Source organism: Sycon ciliatum, chromosome 10 (genome assembly GCF_964019385.1).
Source record: "Sycon ciliatum chromosome 10, ocSycCili1.1, whole genome shotgun sequence".
NCBI classification, from domain to species: Eukaryota; Metazoa; Porifera; class Calcarea; order Leucosolenida; family Sycettidae; genus Sycon; species Sycon ciliatum.
In genome coordinates, this window is record NC_088652.1 from 9,849,716 (window position 1) to 9,853,715 (window position 4,000).

A 4,000-nucleotide genomic window follows, 5' to 3' on the forward strand; every position below is an offset into this window, starting at 1 on the left:
CAGACTAGCCATCAGGAAACTATGTTCCAGCAGTTTGCCAGCAGCATTGTGTGTTGTGACTCAACGCACTGCACCAACAGTTACAAGTTTAAACTTATAACGTTGGTTGTTGTTGACCAATATGGATGTGGCCGAACAGTGGCATGGTGCATTTTTGACCAGGAAGATTACAACACCATGAGGGCATTCTTTGGTGCATGGTGCATTTCTGACAAGGAAGATTACAACACCATGAGGGCATTCTTTGGCGCAGTGGCATCAAGGAGTCCAGATGTCAGGGTTCTAATGACCGATGGTGATCAGGCTGGAGCCAATGCCGCCCGTGATGTGGTTGGACCTAGTCCCCGGCATCTTCTTTGCGCGTGGCACATATCCAAGAGTGCGCGAACGCAAGTACTGTTCAAGGTACGAGAAAATAGAGAACTGTGCAAACAAATTTTTCCAGCATTTCTGGTTCTTCAGAAAGAGCCAAGTCAGGAGGAATTTCTGCTTAAAGGGGAAGTGCATCGATTTTTCGAGTAGGGTCCAGAAGAAAGACAATTTGATATCGGTTCGAATGGCATATCTCTCGTTTCCACACGATAAGCCAAACTTGCCAAATCGCCAATTGTATGCTCACGTTGCCATAGCGACCAGCGGAGTGATGACGTACGAAAGGCTTAGCTCCTCCACAGAGAAGGTCGATCACTGCAGAATTTGGTCATTTTCAATTGGTTTATTGTATTCACGATGTGAAAGAAGTGCTGTGTTCAATGCTGTTAGTGCCGTGAACTATTTGTCGCCCTTCTCATGCATTTCCCAAGGCTGACTGTGCCTAGGAAATGGTTTCCTCCAGGACAAGATGCTTGGAAGTCGCCGTCTCTCCTGAGACATTTTCAGCAAACTTTCAAACCTACTACATTATTTCATTCGTCAATCTCCACCACCCGTCGTCTCACCTGGCTTCAGAAGATGTTACGAAAGATAGGGAAGTCGCCAGGAAGCATCACAATCATCTTCAGGAAGTGGAAAGAGCAAACGGCATGGTCCTTGGTTGGGGGAAATGCTGAACGTCTGATTTGTCCCAACCAAGATTTCAGCATTTTGTTCGTCACTATTTTCGCTTGTTTGCTGGTGTCTCCGCGCTCCAGCTTTCTCCTGTCGGTGTCACGTCCAAGTACACAACCGAGAGGACTACTAACAAACAGTTCACTGCACTTACAGCATTGAACACAGCCCTTCTTTCACTTCGTGAATACAATAAACCAATTGAAAATGACCAAATTCTGCAGTGATCGACCTTCTCTGTGGTGGAGCTAAGCCTTTCGTACGTCATCACTGCGCTGGTCGCTATGGCAACGTGAGTATACAATTGGCGATTTGGCAAGTTTGGCTTATCGTATGGAAGCGAGAGATATGCCATTCGAACCGATATCAAATTGTCTTTCTTCTGGACCATACTCGAAAAATCGATGCACTTCCCCTTTAAGTGCGAAAGCTTCGTCAAGTTCCTCGAAGAGAATTCCCAAGAATGTCTGCAATATTTTGACCGCTACATTCTTCCACGAAGTGAGGAATGGGCATACTGCTTTCGAGACTTTGAGTATGGAAACGTAAATACGAACAATGCTGTCGAAGGGTATCACAGCAAGCTGAAGCGAAACCCGCAGTACATGTCTGGCCGCCACAATAGGCGCATTGAAACCCTAATTAATGTCCTTCTTGAGTTGCAACACGTGGAGTTCATAGATTTTTTTGCGGCATAAACATGGTTTGAAAAAGGACCGTTTTCAAGCGCTGATGTCCTCTCGTTATGAACGTGGATGCGACGGAGATATCCAGGAAGCATCTGCGGCGGGAAGGTTTCTCGTAAATTCGCAAAGCGACCCTGAGTGGCAGCACACGGTCCTGAAATCGCACGATCAATGTCAAGATTGCTTGCGATGTTGCAAAGCGTGCCTTGGGTGCAGCAGGCATGCTATACAGTGTGACTGTGAGGATTACCTGTCAGGATATCTTTGCAAGCACTGCCACAAAGTGTTGGACTTCATTGCTTCAGGTCTGGACCCACTGCCTCAGTGCAGAAGCCCTAGCCCTGAGCCTGATCCACTTCACCAACCGAACCGTTCCCAAGACCGTAATTTGCAGACTAAAGAGGAAGAGGTCCGGCGTTTGGCAGCGGCTATTTCAGCCGCAAAGGAATTTCCCAGTATTTGTCTCAATCAACTGGTTGGTCTAATGAGGGAAGCAACAGCACTCATGGGGACAGCCCAGTCCACAGAGTGTTCTGGAAGCTGCCCGACCGCATGCACTCCCGAAAGGTTCTTGAGCCACAAGGACGGTTTTTCCCAACATGCAAAAAAAAGGAGGAAGGGAAGGAAATCTTCTCCAATCCGAGCACCCACTGAAAGGGAGAAAGCAGGGCTTGAAATGACTGTTTTCGTCGGCGCGAATGAAGAAGAATCCATAGAATGCTCGCTAAACTTCCAGCAACGATTATCCGTCTATCAGTTCTGCAGCGGAAACAGCATGTATTTCGCTGGAATTTGGTGAGATTTCAGCCCAATGGACTTCGCTGAAGCTGACCAAGGAAGCAGTTAAACAAGTGGATGCAGCCTTGTCCGTGGACCCACTGTCAATCATTCAATTGGGCAATAACAATGTTTATGGACGCTCCATAGGATCGCCATAGGATCGCCGAAGTCGCAACCTCTATTTCGTACTGTTGTGCCCAGCGCGGGCACAACAACATCACGATTGACGACAGAACGAAGGCAGCCCAAGTTCGTTGCCTTAAATGCCTTACAGTCCATTCAGAAAAGGTTGATATCCTAGCTTTTGGCCATAAACGGGTCAAATTTTGAGTTTTCGTCTCCTTTTTTTTGGCAATCCCCATGGAATGTTCTTCCAATTGTGTTTTTGAAGTCTATTTCTCCAATAAGCAAGCCATAACAAGAATAGGATTTCGGCCAGGTTTTGCCCCCAAAGCACTGAATTGGGTAAAAACTAGGGCTGAAACGATCATTCAATAACTCCTAACGATCAACCAATATCATTAACGAACGATATATTGGTTTTATCGATTCTTGTCGGCTCTACTCGTGTACCTCGCACACCAGTTTATGAAGAAATTCCATGATGCCTTTGGTACATTAGAAATTTGTAGCACCGCACTGTTGACATCTGTGGAAATCTGGCTGGTTTTATCAACATGAACTAGAGAATTTCATGTTGTTTCTAGAGCAAAGAATCTTGTAATCACCCTCTGGCAACTGCCCTTATCTCCAACCTTTCACACAAATGAACCCAAAAGACAAAGTCTTCTCTCCTGATCTCTTTCAAAGCCACAAATCAATTTTACCGCGCTTGGAAGTACATGATTGTACTCGTATTCACTATCGGATGGAGTGCAAGGGCTAGAATACTGTCACTGATACGCATGCATAACATAATATAAATAAATCGTTAGCGCTCGTTTTGAACACTAACGATTATCGATTGCACTCTTAACGATCGATATGCGAGTTATCGGCATAATTGTTTCAGCCCTAGTAAAAACCATGAAAATCCAGGCCGTTCACTCCACTTGCATCACAGTACATTTGCGGTTCGAACCCCAGTTGAGGTGCATTTTCGGACCCTTTTTCAAGTTTCGAATCGCGCGGCACTGCACAGTGTACCACAAAAGCGTCAAACACGGGAGCTCTCCAGAGCCAGCGCTCAACCTTTTCTGAATGTGCTGTAGTACACGGCATGCCACACATGAATGTACAAGCACAATCAATTGCTATCACCGCAAAACGTCTGGCCATCACCGCAGGTTGTGCCCGACTAAATTACAGCCTCATCTCAAACCAGCCTAAGCGTCCACGCGGAGGTTTTTACACCTCAGGCCAACACACTAACAGCAACCGATGGGAGCCCAGTCGTATTGCAAACTGCTGTATCATCGTGCAGTTCAACCCACGATGTCATTTGTACAACCTCCATACAGAAACAGCATGGCACAGCTTTACCAGAT